The sequence below is a fragment of the Oryctolagus cuniculus genome, chromosome 3, assembly GCF_964237555.1.
Source record: "Oryctolagus cuniculus chromosome 3, mOryCun1.1, whole genome shotgun sequence".
Lineage (NCBI taxonomy): Eukaryota > Metazoa > Chordata > Mammalia > Lagomorpha > Leporidae > Oryctolagus > Oryctolagus cuniculus.
The window spans coordinates 51,425,960-51,442,932 of record NC_091434.1 but is presented as its reverse complement, the minus strand read 5'-3'; positions in this window follow the sequence as shown (position 1 = coordinate 51,442,932).

The window sequence follows — 16,973 nt, the reverse complement described above, 5'->3', positions numbered from 1 at the left end:
TTAATTTTCTCAATGTGGTATGAAAGAGAAAGTTCGATTTAATAATATATGGGAGCTTCTATCAGCACATTTGTCTTGAGCATGAAAATTAAGTTTATGCCTCTAATGATACCAGATGGTCTGCTATTCCCCTACATTAGTTCATAGTCTGAGGAGAATTGTAACACGTGGCAAGCACAGCAAAGAGATGGATTCCAAACCCTTCGCGGAGTTCTAAAAGATGGCAGTAATATTTGGACAGAGGAAAAAACACACATGGTCTTGGCAGCAGTTTTTCAGGCGCAAACTGGTCCCACCCTTTGTCTTCATCCACATTTCAAAACTTTGTTGCAGTTTAGAGAAGCATAGACAAACGAAAAGCCTCTTACTACAAATCCATGTAGGTCCACCCTTACTCATTGAAAGCACAACTTCTAGGTCCAGACAAATTGATATTTGAAAGTATACACCTTTCAAACCTCGAAAGACAAAGGGCAGATTAGACAAAGTCAGGGCAAATAAGAAACAAGGCTAATATTTTGGTTTGGAGTTGTGCAGGAAGTCTAGAAATACTAGAAGTACAAATATTGGGTGTCCCAGAAAACTTTGTATAGGTAGTTTTAGAGCAATAAAGAACACTGTTTTAACACAAGTAATAATTTGTGAAACTTGACACCCAAGAGTTGATGAAGCCTGAAGATGTAGGAACATTAATTTGACTTTCATAAGGTAATTATTATGAGAAAAATAGCCGATGAAAAAGTCATCGCTTGGAGACAACCATTGTACTTGTGAAGTGATTCTGTCTCATGGTGAATATTCAGCAAGATGAGCTGGAAGGCATTTTGAATTCTTTCACTAAAATTGTTTATTGGGCAAACAATCTGTGTATTCACAAAGGTTATCTCTTATCTGAGTGCAAACAAGAACAGACCTGAGTAATTTTTTTGATTTTTTTAAAAGACTTATATTATTTATTTGAAAGTCAGAGTTACACAGAGTGAAGGAGAGGCAGAAACAAAGAGAGAGAGAGAGAAAGAGAGAGGCTTTCCATCCGCTAGTTCACTCTCCAATTGGCTGCAACAGCCAGAGCTGCGCCGATCCGAAGCCAGGAGCCAAAAGCCTCCTGCAGGTCTCCCATGTGGGTGCAGGGGTCCAAGAACTTGGTCCATCTTCTACTGCTTTCCCAGGCCAAATCAGAGAGCTGGATCGGAAGTGGAGCAGCCAGGACTGGAACCGGTGTCCATATAGGATGCTGGCACTGCAGGCAGCAGCTTTACCTGCTATGCCACAGCACTAGCCGCCAGACCTGAATACTTTATGAAATACTTATTGAGAACATGCTGTGGTCTAGGGAACTATTGGGTTACTAAAATAATAGATAGTGACTTGAATATTCATGGAAATATCTCTGCTGCAGTTTCAATATATTTTATTACTCACTTTAAAATTTAAATATGAAATAATTTATCTCTCTAGATAATCTAAGCCTATTTTTTGGCAACAAAATAAAGTCCAATTCCACAGTACTTCTGCCTTGTCTAAAAGCATCCATACTCTTTCTCTCAAGAACTGTCAGCTTTTTTAATCTGTGGTTTCCACAATCAACCATATATGGAAAGTATTTGGATATACAAGTCATATCTGTACTAAACATGTACAGATTTTTTTCTTTTCATTCTTGTTATTCTGATAGAGTGGACTCTGAGAAGAATGTGTCAACCAAAATACATCAGGAGGGAAAGAAGAAAATGGTACATTTCAAAAACTTACAGTAGATCATGATGATCAGAGTGACTGACTACTGCAGTGCTGGGAGCCAAACCAGGAAAGTCAGATGAGGAAAAATGAACAGAAACCTATTTAAGGTCTGAGTATTCATCCTAAGGGTGGTAAAAATGCCATTGACAATTCATGTGTTAGAAAGTGATAGGATCAGATTTGGATTTTAGAACAAACTCTCAAGGCAGAGTCTATAGAATGAACATAAAGAGAGGACTGGAAATAGGGTTAGAAAGTTCCTATACTCAGGCCAGTGTTCTAGCACATAGAGTTAAGCTACTGCCTGCAATGCCAGCATCACATATAGAGTGCTGATTTGAGTCCCAGCTTCTCTTCTTCGAACCCATCACATGGCTAATGAGCCTGGGAAAGCAACAGAAGACAGCCTTACCACCCAGGTGGGAGACCAGGATGCAATTCTTGGTTCCTGACTTCGCCTGGCCCAGACTCAGCTGTCTTTGCCATTTGGGAGTGAACCAACAGAGAGAAGATTTCTCCCCACTGCCCCCCATCCCCCGGCTTCTTCTCTCTCTCTCTCTCTCTCTCTCTCTCTCTCTGTCACTTTGGCTTTCAAATATATAAAATAAATCTTTATTTAAAAGAAGTTGTTAAACAAATCCAGGGAAGTCATGGACTATGAAGATAAACTGTGAGGAAGAGAGGTGGATATATTTGAAATAATGAATACAATCTAATAACATAGAATTGGAAGTTGCCTGTGAGAAATCCAAGTGGATGTATTTAACAGCCAGTTGGATACATAGCTTGACCATCAGGAAGGAAATCAGAGGTGATGTGAATGTTTGTGTTTATCTTATTAATTCATTACTTAAAAAATTTATTGAAGTTCTACCATGTCCAGTATTTGGGACTGTGTATTAGGTACTTCTGCAAAGAGAGAACAAAATAAACAAAAAGCCCATGTTGTAAAACTTATCATTGAAGGTGGTAACCCTTTGAAGTGCATGTGAGCTTTCCAAGGTGTATGTCTTCAGGCCCCAGAGAGATGAGTGTCAATCACACTATGGTTGTGATTACCAAAGCCATGTTCTAGTGCTGAGGGACAGAGAGGGGACTGTAAACTTGTCTCCCTAGGAAACCATGAGGGGTAGTGGGGCTTGTAGCAACAATAGCTATGGCCTGAGACTGTGTGATACAGATGGGACCTTCCTCAGGTCCTGCTTGGTGGATATGACTGATGCTGGGGCTTCTAGCATCCAAAGCCCTTGTCCCAGGAGTGAGAAATATTACGGAGACCTTGCCCCAGTCATACAGGGTAAATATAGGTTATGATGGGTATTATGCATTGGCAGGTATGGGTCTGGAGCAGTAGAACGCAGGTAAGTTGTTCTTTGGGTCCTGCAGGGTAAGTTCCCATTACTCTGAGGAACACAGTACTAATAGTCATAGTCCTGGAGCTACAAGATGCAGTGGGATCCTTACACAGTTCTCAATGGTCAGTGTCAGATATGCGGAAGGTGGTGGACTGGCAGCCACCAGCCTGAAACAGGATTGTGGGCTGGGTCTGCTAGATCTCACAGGTGAATCTGAGTTACTCCAATTGAAAAGACAATAATGAAGTGGAAAAGAGAAGGCAAGAGGCCAGCAAGAATCTGCAATTTTAAATGGAATAGTCAAATAAATACTCACTATGCGAAGACCAGAAAAAGATGAAGGAGCCAACCATGCATCTACCAGGAAGAGTGATCTAGGTGAGTTCAAAACCCCTAAGAAAGGAATCTAGTCAGTGTATGCTTCAGTTTATGTTGGTAATTAAAACTGAAGGGTATGCAAGAAAAATGAAAAAGATAAAGAAGGGGAGTGAGGGGGAGGAGAAAAGAAAATGAAAGGAATTAAAAGCGAAAAGGAAGGCAAAGGGGAGGGGGAGGAGTAGGGGAGGGGGAGGGAAGGGGAGCAGAGGGGGAGGGAAGGGGAGGGGAGGGGAGGAGAGGGAAGGGGAGTAGAGGGGGAGGGGAGGGGAGGGGAGGGGAGGGGAGAGGAGGGGAGTGCAGGAGAAGGGAGGGGAGGGGAGAGGAGGAAAAAGTTATCCTTTACCTTAGGGTAAAGGAGATGTATACAGTAGTCCTCCCTTATCTGCAGTTTTACTTCTGTGATTACAGTTAATTATGACCAATTATAGTCCAAAACTATTAAATGGAAAATTCAAGAAGTAATTTTAAATGGTGTGTCACTCAGTAGTGCGATAAAATTTCCCACTGTTCCCCCAGACCACAAATCATCCCTTTGTCCAGCATTTCCACACTGTATGCCATCTACCTGTCACTTAATAGCTGTCTTGGTTATTTGATCCTTTGTCATCTATTTATGTTAAGTAACCTTTATTTTACTCAGTAATACTTGCAAAGCTCAAGAGTAGTGACAACGACAAGGTGTAAGGTGCTTCTTTAAAGTGAAAAGGTTAAGGTCCTTCACTTAATATGAAAGAAAAAAACAAAACCCTATGCTGGGCAAGAAGGAATGAAATCTTTTGAGGAAAGAAATTCATGGTAATTTTGCTGTTGTATCTCAAACTGCAAATGTTACACAGTTCATGATAAATGCTTGGTTAAGATGGAAAAGGCATTAAATTTGTGGAAGGGAAACATGAGCAGAAAACACATTTTGATTGAAGGCATTATGCAGCACCAGAAAGCACTAAGCCTATATGAAGACATCAACCAGAACCCTTGAAATGAGTGAAACCAAGTAATTTACTGCAAGTAAGAGATGATGACATATACTGAGGAATGTGTTTGGACTGAAAAGTATAAAAATTACTGGGGAGACTGTGTATGCTGAGGAAGAAGCTTCTGCCACGTTTCCCAGAGCTGAAGAAGTTAAGGAGAGAAGATACTGTTCAAAGAAAGTTTTCCACTGTGATGAGACCAGAATCTTCTAGAAAAAGATGCCCGGTAGAATTTAAATTCAGAAAAGTGAAAAAGGAAACACAGAGTTCAAACAAAGCAGGATAGATGAGCTCAACTTGAGTAGAATGTGGCTATGTTGCAGCATGTAAAATAAAGCTGGGGTCAGTGTACATAGCAAGGAACACAATCTCAAAAATGAAAACCAAAACTGTATTTTGAGAGAGAGAAAGAATATGTTAACATAACTTTTACTACGGTGCATTGCTGTGACTGCTCTATTTTATTATTAGTTTTAGTTAATCCTTCATTGTGCATCATTTAAATTAAACTTCATCATGAGCATGGAGGAAAAAGTGTATGTTATATATAGGTGTCAGTACTATACTTGGTTTCAGGCATCCACTGGGTATCTTGGAACATATCCTTCATAGAAAAGGGAAAACAGCCATTTAGATATATAATTTCTCAAATGTATAAAAAATTGCCTCCTTTAAAATAGTGTGTAATAAAACATATTTTACTCATAAATACCAACAAAGCTATGGCATAATTCAGGGAATTAGTCTTTGTAGATGTGTTTCCTTCAACTTTGCTTATTCTAAGAATACTTGGATTATGATCAAAAAATAATAAATCTGTCTTTTAGGGCAATTTTATCCAATTTCATCTCCTACTTGATTTCATTAAAAAAAAAACTGCTGGATGCCTAACCTGAATACAATTCTCTGTTTCTTGTTAAGGAAAAAGAGATATCATGAAAGCTCCCTGGTTCTGAGAATCTATCATTGACCTATGCAGCATTCTTAAGATGATTATGGATGAGAGAGAAAGCTAGACGTGGTACCATGTTAAATTTTTTCCAAGTAGTATGCAGGACAAAGATAGGTCGCAAGATGGCCACAGTTCATGCCTCAGTTTTGATCTAAGTATAATTTAATAACTGGTGGAAAAATATGAGTGATCATCTTAGACATCCCTTCCACTGGAAAATGCCTCATGATCCCTTCGACTGGATCATGTGTCCCGTATGTATTCCCAAACTACCTTTATCATAGCAGTTTCATGTTTGTTAAGATTAGTTCTTCATTTGTCAACCTCTTGATAGATGTAGAGTTATTAAGAACATGAATCAGGTGAGTATCTGCTCATCCCTAAGACCTGCTCCAATCATGATGCTTAGCAGATAAGAGGCACTCAGTAAATGTATGTCTAAGATATAAATGAAGGCATGAGCCAGTTCAGCAGCAGTACTTCCCTGTAGAAACAATGAAATAGTACCCACTTTTTGTCTATTAATTACTACTATGCAATCATATTTCCCTTAATGTTATTCTTTTGCAATCATTTTATAACAGATGCTTTTACATTTATCTCTTACACAAAGTTATGATGCTGGTATTGGTCTACTATCACAGTAATTTATTTTTAATCCTAATGCTGTATGCAACATGTAGCTTTGGAGGACCTAGAAGCTTGGTGAGAATCTCTGCCAGGCCTATGAATCATTACCCTAGAGCAATATTAGTACAATTGATTCCATACAACCTATTTCAATATTGTTTCACCAAGAGCTTCATTTACTTGGCAATATTAATATGAGAGATTTTGCTGACATTCTCTAACATGACATCTGCAGTATCAGCAAGTAAGCTGAGAATCTGCTTAGTTTCAAGCATGTACCATTGTACAGTTGCAAGGTAGCAATTTTGAGGTGCATGTCCTACATTTGTAAGAGCATTCACCCTTCTGACCACAATTAGGGGTTACATCGTTGTCATTGTTTATTTAAGCCAGAGTGAAGTACTTCCTCAGAAGGACCAGAGAATATCAGTAAGGTCTTAAGTCTTTGCTATGGTTTAAGTATAATTTGTCTTTACCCAAACTCACCTTGAGGCTTGGTTCTCAATGTATAATGTCAAGAGGTGGCTGGGCCTTTAAGATGTGTTTGAGATTATGAGAAATCTACCTTGAAGGATAATTCATGCTTCCTTAATGGGAATGGATTGACCGTGACGGTTGTTTAGCACTTTCCCGCTCTTCTCCAAGACCACATGCTCTTCTGCTCTTCTTCTAAGTATGGAGCAGCCCATGCCCTCTCTAACAGTCAAGAAAATATAGAGCCATGAGCAAAAGTAAACCTCATTCCTTTATGAATTACTCAGTCACAGGTAACAGAAAACAGACTCAAAAAGTCTCCTATAGAACCATCTGAAGGAGGCAACATTGCTAAATCTGTAAAATAAAAAAGCCATATGAATATTATGCCATGATAACTAAACAAACCAGTCAAGAAAGACACTGGTCACCCCATCTCTTGATTCTAACAGCCCCAGTGCTTACTAAGGAGTCAGCATTATTTCTAGTTTTTATTTTTTAAAGATTTTTAAAATTTATTTTAAAGTCACAATTACAGAGAGAAGTAGAGGGAAAGAAACACAGAGAGAGAGAGAGAGGGAGAGAGAGAGAAACAGAGAGAGAGAGAGAGAGAAAGAGAATCTTTCTTTCAACAGTTCATGTCCCATATGGCCACGAGAACCAGGGCTAGGCCAGGCCAAAGCCAGGAGCCAGGAGCGTCACTGGTGTCTCCCACTTGGGTGGCAGGGGCCCAAACACTTGGCCATATTCTGAAGCTTTTCCCAGGTCATTAGCAGGGAGCTAGATCAGAAGTGGAGTGGCTAGGACACAAAACAGTACCCATGTGGGATGCCAGCATTATAGGCAGCAGCTTTATCTGCTATTCCACAGTTACAGTGTCTAATATTATTTTTAAAACCATTTGCATATTTTGATATGAATTTCTTTGACTCCCTGTGTAACAGTCAAAGGTAAGCAGCTTTCTTTTTTTCTAGGTGTATTTCACTAAACCATACCAAATGGGAAAACAAGGATGTCATTTTCTATTAGTGAGCTTCTCTAAGGATATTACCTCATTCTGAAGCATATTATTGAAAAGGAAAGTCTAGAAATTAATCAGGCTATGCCAACAGGAAATACTAGATAAACTCAAGTGTAACAAAATAAATAATAGCAAAGAATTAATCTAAGTCTGATTAATCCCTTACTTTTTTTTAAACTGTGGTCAAAAATGAAACACACACACACACACACACATAATATATAATCTAATCTCAACAAACTTCCAAGTATGTAGGATAGTATTGCTAATTATAAACACAAAGTTGTACGGCAGATCACTAGAATTTACCACTTTCCATCCTAAATTATGTAAAATTCTAGCAGGACCTTTATATGACCTTTCAGGACCAGAGAAGTAAAAGAAAGTGGCCTTGCTACTTTCTCATTGAAATAACTGACTAGCTTTAAAAAAAAAAAGCTCATGTAAATTTTTCAAAAGTCCTGTTTGATTCTCATTATCTATGTTTTACAACAATGTGCTCTAGAAAAAAAAATGATTGTTATTAAACCAAAAGAATGAAAGTATCTATTCCCGTGGGTGCTATTTTGAAAACAGAAATTTGTCGATAGATATGAAATGTATTAAAAGAGGGAGAAGAATGTTTGAGCAAATAGTTAAAAATTTGGGTTGAGAATAAAAGAAGCTCATTATGTGATCTTTTAGGAAGTGTTTGAATGTTTGAACTAGAATAAACCATAATCAAATTATGCTGTCCTTTTAACTGTATATGTGACAGAATTTCTACTGAGTGTTCAAATAATTTGTTCAATATTAAGCAGATCATAATGTCTTTAAGGCCTGAGGTTTTTCTACATTACTTTCTGTTTATACCCAGACAAACTCGATGCAGTGCTTTGCACAGAGTACATGTTGGAATAGCATAATTAACTAATGAAATAGAAGCTGTTTTCACCATGTATTAGATATCACTGTGTACTTGCAGGCATTGCAAGAATTGTTGAGAAGTAATCTGCAGGCAATCTGTTCAAAGTGGATAATGTTATTGAAAACCTAAAAATGAGAGCAAATGGCGCATCTTTCAAATGATTAATGTAAAAACAAATCAGCAAAAATCGGTATTCAGTTAGTGCCCTGATTTAATGAATGTTAATTATCTGTAATGTTCTCAAGGACAACTGTTCTTCATGTTCTTCAATTGCTTATGACAGAAAAAGCATACATAGCAAAGTAAAAATGTTATTTGAAGCTAAGCTTTTGCTCTGAAGAAAATGGAAAGCAGTCAAGCTCACTTTAGAAAGAGCGATAAAGAGAGAAAGGGATGAAGAGAAGGCCAAGCTTGAGAAATGTGGGGAAATCTAGGGAATGGGGTTGTAAAGCAAAACCTCTGATCCTCTTGGAAATATTTGCCTAAGTATGTCATTTCAGGACAGCTCCTTGCCACATATGTCAGCTTTTTTGGAAGCCGTGTTCATTTCTGCACTGTCAGGATGGGATCATTTTGTACAGTTTACAACGTGGACAAACCCTGAGGGGAGGGAAAGCTTAATTTTTCACTTTCTGGTTTTACTTGGCAAATTCAAGCTCAGAACTGACTACAATGAAACTTGGATTATCTGAATGCATTTCTGAGAAAAACAAAGATAGGATTAAAAGGTATAAATTATGAGAAGAGTGAGATTATATTCACAGAAATCTCTGCATCCCTTTATATATATATATATATATATATATATATATATATTTACAGGCAGAGTGGACAATGAGAGAGAGAGACAGAGAGAAAGGTCTTCCTTTGCCATTGGTTCGCCCTCCGATGGCTGCCGCGGCCGGCGCGCTGGGGCCAGCGCACCGCGCTGATCCGAAGGCAGGAGCCAGGTGCTTCTCCTGGTCTCCCATGGGGTGCAGGGCCCAAGCACTTGGGCCATCCTCCACTGCACTCCTGGGCCACAGCAGAGAGCTGGCCTGGAAGAGGGGCAACCGGGACAGAATCCGGCGCCCCGACCGGGACTAGAACCCAGTGTGCCGGCGCCGCAAGGCGGAGGATTAGCCTAGTGAGCCGCGGCGCCGGCCTTGCATCCCTTTTTATATTAACACCATCTTGATTCAATGCAGTAGATTTCAAGGACTCTTCTGTAGATTTTTAAATTCCATAGAGCACTGAAGTTTTCTTTCCCGGTATTTATTTCATTTTTTGGAAATACAACAGAAATAATGCATCTTTAACAGGACCCTCACATTATGTTTTCAAAAATATTTTTGTGCCTTTTGTATGGAAGTTCCTTTAAATCATCCTTGAAATGTGCAAGAAAATCAGAATTATTACCTTATAGTCAGCTATTGTTTTTGAAACAGTGTCACACAACTTATTTAATTCCACTTGTAGACAAAGATTAGAGTTAATTATTTTTGGTGTTAAAAAAAATTAAACATCACTTCAAATGGATCCACCAAACAGAAACACTCAAAATAATGCTTTCAAGAAATATGTAATGGAGACAAAAGTTGAACTAAATTTATTTGCCCCAAAATTATCCTATTACAGAAGAAAATGTTGAATATAAAGTTTCTCCCATATTTCAAAGTATTTAGGACTACTAAAATCAACATAATAAATGGTGTTAAAACAATGCAATCCACTTTTAGCTCCTATAAGATCACCTTTTTGCTTTTAAGGCACCACATGAGTGAAATTGTATGATATTTGTCTTTCTCGCTTTGACTTATTTTACTTAGCATAATGACCTCAAGCCCCATCCATGTTGATGCATTTTTATGGTAAAGGCTGATTAACAAGTACTATGTTATAATGAAATAGAAATAAGAAGTACTGGGATTCTATTCCACTTTAGGATGACCTTAGAAAATGTCAATGTATTGTGAATTTCTCTCTAAAATAAAAAAGATAGAATTTTATATTTTTATCATGAAGAAATATTAAACGTTTGAGGAGATAAATTTGTTTATCCTGATCAGACACTATACAATGTATATATGTAGCAAAACATCACACAGTAGCCTATAAATATGGGCTGTTAAATATGTCTGTTGAAGTTTTAATGAAAAAAGAAAAACTACCTGGTTTTAAATCTTGGCTCTGTAATGTACTGTGTGATCGTAGGCAAGTCAGTTTACTCAGTTGTAAAATAGGCGCAAAACTGTGTGTAGGCAGGCTGTTTGGGCTCATTGGATTAAGCCATCGCTTGGGATGCTTGTATCCCACATCAGGGTGCTGGCTTGAGTCCCAGCTATTCTGCATTTTGGATCTAAATTCTTCTAAAGTACCTGGGAGGCAGTGGATAATGGCACAAGCGCTAGGGTTTCTCTCACCCATGTAAGTCCAAGATTGAATTTATGACTCCTGGCTTCAGCCTGGTCTAACCTTGGATGTTGTGAGAATTTGGGGAGTGAACCACAGAATATGCCATTTCTTTCATTTTCTCTCTCTCCTCCTCCTCCTCCTCCTCCTCCTCCTCCTCCTCCTCCTCCTCCTCCTCCTCCTTCTTCTTCTTCTTCTTCTTCTTCTTCCTCTCCTTCTTCTTCTCTTTCCTTTACTTTCCCTCCCTCCCTCCCTTCCTTCCTTCCTTCTCCTCCCCCTCCCCCTCTCCCTCCATCTTCTCTTCCTCCTTCTCCTCCTCCTTCTTCTCTCTCTGTTACTCTGCTTGTCAAATAAATAAATATTTCTTTAAAAAAACTCATAGGATTTCAGTGAGGAGGAAATAAAAAAAATACTGTGTGTGTGAATGTCTATGTGATGGAGGGTACTGCATTCCAGTCCTTTAAATGCTGTGAAGTATATAGAATTGAAATTGTGCATAATAAGTACTGTATAATAATTGTTGTTGTTTTTAAGAAAATATCATTATTTTAATTATGGGCAATCCCTATAATCATTTTTCCATGACTGACTATTTTGTACTAATAAAACCAAAACACATAATCAATTTTATTATATTAAACATTTATTGAGTACTTTACATGCCAGAATCTGAATCAGGCATTAGAAATGCAATATTTCTCAGATTTTATTTAGAGATTATTGAAAGTCCATAAATCACACTTTTGGGGGCTAACTACTTGAATTGCAGAGTCCAAAACAATTTCTGGGACAATTTTAATTGTGGGAGACTGTATTCTTCCTCATGCAACATCATCCCTTGCCTTTATCTATGCAAACAAACACTTACAAGCCAAGCTTTCTCATAAGTTGATGGGGAAAAACATTATCTCTTGGATAGTGATCCAAAGTAAACACTTCAAATAAGATATGCTTTGGGAAAATGTTAATAAACTGGCCTCTGGCAAATTATTTGACTTTCCTTGTATTTCTTTCACTTGGCAGGGATTTTATTTTTGGGATTTAGAAAAAGTAATAAAGAAAAATATCATAAGACTTTACAGATGAATACTTTTTTTTAATTAGGTGACAATTTTCTTACAAAATTACCACCAATCAAGGTTGAGAATTAGGAGGCCTTTGATTTTCATTTAAATTGCTTAAATTAGCCTTGAAAAAAATAAAAATTGCCATAAAACTCTGAATCATTGGTATTCTAGTAGAACCTCAGTGTCTCCCAGGTCAGCAGGTCCTTACGGAGTGCTTGTTCTTTGAGTCTGCGCAATAGCTACCAGAGTGACAATGATCACCAAACTGACACAAGCTTGCAGTCTCACAGAACAGATAAACTAGCAATTACGAGTAATCAAGTAAATGATCACAGTAAACAAATAACTACCAGGAAATAAATAGAGAAAATTAGGGTTGTAGTCATTCAATATAATCCATATTTTGGCATTTTCTTTAATATTTTAAGATCCCATCTTGAGATTGCTCTATCACCAACTCTTGATGTCCATTTCCTCTAACTGTTTAGAAGACAAAATGAAGAAATGTTAACTACACTGAAGTAGTTTTAGAAATAACAACAAAGAAAGTTAACACCATGTTGTGTGCACTTAGTCACCCAAAGTGTTGATTGGCTACCATTATTGCTATTGTTTCATCTGGCTCACAGGTTACCTATCTTCTCAATAACAGCTAGTGAGAATTTTGCTAAGTAGTGTGACTGCAATCATTAACAATTTGGTGACATTCCAAAATCCACAACCCTTAGGAATTTTCCTGGATCCCCTACTTGGAGAAACATTGCAAGCAACTTACAGCACACTAAATCAGAAAGGTTGGCCTGGAAAACCATTTATGTAATTCTTCTGCTTTTGTTTTAGGGAATCTTCCAGCAGAAGTGTCTAGAGAATCAGATATAATTTGAGCAGGGTATGCTAACGTGGCTTCAACAATGATTTTACTTTTCTTGTAATTTTGTACTCAACAATCATATTTTCCAGTGATGTGTCATGCTGTCCCAATTGACTGTCTGGTCATATTTTGCTCTGATGTTTGCTATAGTAAAAAAAAAAAAATGCAGATATAAAGTTGCCTCCTTCAACTCAAGGTTAAATTTCACTGAAATCTCCCAAGATGTATTTGCTACCTCTACTGCTCCCAAATATATATGATTTCAAAGGGTCTATCAGTTCTTGATTGTATTTTGCATGGGAATTAGCAACTCTTTGGTATTTTAAATCATTTCCAAAGTTTGTTGGCTACAAATTTCTTTTTGATTAGTCATCATAACAAATAACTAGCAAATGTATTTCTTTTTTCCTTTCCCCTCCCCACCATAAAAAAGTGTTGGTTGTAGCACTTCAAGTTGGGAATTCTCACACAATCCACCATAGTTTGATCCCATATTGCCTCCAACTGCTAACTTTCAGCTGTTGACCTACCTACCACTGCCAGCCACACCCAAAATGAAATTTTAGGAGTGACTGTTTCAGTTGGAAGCCAGGCAGTGATCAAGAGAGCCACACCCTGATGCTGTATGTAGATCAACGTAGCTTCTCACTTGCAGCTAGCTTTTTCCTCACAACTGAAAAATGGTTTCCTGTTCCTACACATAGAATGCTGTTACCTGCCTTGTGTGTGTCCTTGGTATACTCAGTGGAATAGATTGAAATTTCCACAATTCTCAAAGGAATTTCAACGAACAAACCAAGCCACAATAAAACAAAGTTTAAGCTTGTGTTTTCCATGATGTGTTGAATATCTGTATTGATGAGAGGATAGGAAATTTCTGTACTTCTATTTGATATTTTGTGTTTTTTTATTTCATCAACAAAGAAATTGAGTCAAAGGAAATTAAAAATAATTTAAACAAAAAGTGTTAGAATTTCTGTTTGAAGTTTCTTATTTTCATGATTTCACTTATGTGTCATTTAAAATACTTATTACCAAAATCAAAATGATTAAAATTTGATGCATTTTAGTAAAATTGTTTCAATTTATTTTAAGCTAACTTTTAACTTTTCTTTAGTTCTTTCTTAGCTCTAATAAATTACCTCTATTTCTTTAGATTTTATAAAGTGTTTCTTTTCCAGTGGTCTCTTACTTGTGATTTTTTATGATAAACAGAGAGTTTAAATGCTTTCAATTTGTTTGCTCACAAGTTCTATTGTTTATTTTCTCTACTTTAGAAACAAATTTATAACATCTGGAAGTTTTTAAAATTCATTATAAATCGAAAAACTTCCTATGCTGGAAGGAGTTATCTTCCTTGTTCAAGTGAAGGAAAGACTGGTAATAATTAACTTATGGAAAATTACATAAATTCTAAAGGATGCAAAGCAAATAGATTACTTCAGATGTATTTTTCTGGGTTGAGTATTTAATATTTTATGTCATATGACATTTGGTATTTATGAATCACCTATCATAGGCAAGACAGTGTTTATTGTGGGGTATAAAATGAGGGATAAATTGCAATTTTGCCCTAGAGTAGCTTTCAGTCTAATGAGATAAACAAAAAAAAATAAGTTAAAACAAACTAAGAATCATGGGAAAAATAAGGGAGATTAGAAGGGGAGAATTATTTTAATATTGATGATCAGAGAAATTTAGTATAATAGATGATATTTGGGCTGAGTCTTGGTAGGATATCATCCTAGAAAGATGAGGAAAGATAATTTTCTACGGAAAGATAGTGTAAGCATGAGGATTGGCAACAAATAATATAGCTTAGATGTTGGAAAAAAGGGAGCCTTTCTATTTCTCAAGATAGTGCTTGAGTCAGGCTGAATTACATGTCAAGAATGCTCTATAAAAGAGCACTTAGTCTCTTGTTAGGTCTGAAGTGGGAAATGGTAATGTTACTGGACATAGAAGAATAGAAATAACACAATATTACTCTATTCAGTATAATTATCCAAGGGATTTTCACTTTGCATACTCGAGATTGCATAAGTTTTATATGGAGAATCTTAAGGTTTTTGACTTAATTCCTTCAGAAAATGTATCTAATATCTATTAAATAAAGACATAACAGGTAGAGATTGATCTAAGGTTGGAGTTCGATAATTTTTAAAGAAATAACTGTTATGAAACACCTGACATTTTAAATATCACATTCCAATACTGTCATGTCTTCTACATTTAACAGCACCTACTACTTACAAGGGACTGTGCCCACCTCTGTGAATGATAGAGAAAAAAAGGTAGGGGTAGGAAATAAACAGGGATAAAACAAACACACACAAATAAAGCAAAGTTGCTAAATCAGGCATTCCCATGAGAAACTAAGACTCCAGAGGCTAACCCCTGGACGTTTGGGAACAAAAGAAGCCCATTTGCCCAAGTCTAAATTCCTCCAAGAGTATGATGTTGGAATTTTCCTTAGACCAATAACACACCTTAATATAGAGCTTCTTTAAACATGATTTGATATATAGACAAAAGTGAGATCTTCAAATAATTAGGCAGAATATGCTTTACATGATCAAAATGCTAACTTTATAACTATATTGTGTCAAGCAATAGTTATGCTAAGTTATACACAGAAAGGCCATGTTCATTCTATTTATTTTGGAAGAGGGAGTCCAAAGGGGATTTTTTTTTTAAGATTTTATTTATTTATTTGTGAGCTAGAATTACAGACAGCAAGAGAGAGAGACAGAGAGAAAGGTTTTCCTTCCGTTGATTCACCCCTAAAATGGCCGCTAAGGCCTGCGCGCTGCACCGATCCGAAGCCAGGAGCAAGGCGCTTCTTCCTGGTCTCCCGTGCAGGCGCAGGGGACCAAGCATTTGGGCCATCCTCCAATGCCTTCCCAGGCAACAGCAGAGAGCTGGCCTGGAAGAGGAGCAGCCGGGACTAGAACTGCTGCCTATATGGGATGCCGGCGCCGCAGGCAGAGGATTAACCTAGTGTGCCAGGGCACTGGCCCCCAAAGAAGATTTTAAATTCTTTGTCTTTAAGAATGATTTGAATTGCCAGACCCTAAATCTGGGTCCCCATGAAGTACCTGAATACAGAGAACATTGATAGGAATTAAAATCAGTGTCCATTAGAAACATGCAAACTCAAAGATTTTGGCTTTGGCCTAGCTCATGCTTCTATTAGAAGATAGTGATTTGGCCTTCTTTTCATCTTCAGACATAATTGGCTACGTCTGAAGAGCTATTGCAGCTGTGTTGGATACTGCTGGAAATTCCTCAGTATGACTCAGATGACAAATTATACTTGATAGAGAGTCTAGTGGGATTTGCAGACTGGAGCTTCAATCCTGAGTATGTTAAGGCATCTGAAGATCCAACAGGGAACTCCTAAACTCCTACAAGATGTTGCACCCAGAATCTGTGCCATTCTTGCAGCAAAATTTATAAAATTATCACACTGTTCAGGGATGAGTCATATTGGTACAAAGTTGAATTCTAATTTTCTATGAATTTCCAAATATAATTACAATATCAGTGATGATGGAAAATAAAACTGTCATTGGAACCTAAGTATGAACACTTCATTCCAGAAAACATGGTTTAATACTTCAGAAAGGTGCACAACTCAAATAGGGGCTGAGCAGTGCTTTCCCTTTTAATGATTAATGGTCTACTAAGTAAATAAGATTTTAGGTGACAGCTTTATGTCAACATAACAGGAAATTCTTAGATGTTTATCCATTTATGTGAAGAAAAATTGATACAACAAATGCAAATTACCTCACAAGTGCATTAAGGCAGTTCCAGGAATTTTCGTTGCTCAAATTTCCATCAATTTTTAAAAATATACATGTGTATATTTAGTAACTTATATGTGGATATATATATAGCTCCACATATATACACAGATAGAAACAGACCTTTAAAACTAAGTGAGAAGGGATTCTGTCCCATGTGTTTTTCATGATGGAGATAATTGACTTTCTTATTGCTAGTACAGAGAGCACAGCTAACAGCCCCTGGCCTCTCGAATTCATCACAGCTGTGCTCATGCAGCTCTTCCCAAGCTCCCACTGTCGAACGAGTGCACTGGAGAAGATCTGAAACCTTGGGTTGATAATCTACCACACCCTGCTTTGCCTCATCTTTCCAGCCACTCACTTGTCAAGGAAGAGCCAGATTAGTCAGTGTTTCAGTTGGT